Consider the following 417-nt stretch of genomic DNA (forward strand, 5'->3'; position numbering starts at 1 on the left):
CACGTCACGTCTGCCAAACCAGAGCCTGCTCCCGTCATGTCTGCTACGCCAAGTCCTCTTCACGTCACGTCTGCCAAGCCAGAGCCTGCTCACATCATGCCGGTCACTCAAGAAATTCTTCACAACATGGCCGCCATTCAAGAGCTTCATCGCAGGATGGCCGCCACACAAGCGTCTTTTCACAAAATGGCCGCCCTTCTAGAATCTCATCACATCTCAACTTATCTTCCAGAGTCCCCGGTCACGACATGGCCGCCACGCCTGAGTCCCCGGTCACGACATGGCCGCCACGCCTGAGTCCCCGGCCAAGATGGCCGCCACGCCTGAGTCCCCGGCTAAGATGGCCGCCACGCCTGAGTCGGATGCGGAGCTTGGGCGAGGACTGAAAAGACTGATTGCTAGTGTGATGGACCCACC

Source organism: Sinocyclocheilus anshuiensis, unplaced genomic scaffold (assembly GCF_001515605.1).
Source record: "Sinocyclocheilus anshuiensis isolate Anshui unplaced genomic scaffold, SAMN03320099.WGS_v1.1 scaffold2031, whole genome shotgun sequence".
In the NCBI taxonomy this organism is placed as follows: domain Eukaryota; kingdom Metazoa; phylum Chordata; class Actinopteri; order Cypriniformes; family Cyprinidae; genus Sinocyclocheilus; species Sinocyclocheilus anshuiensis.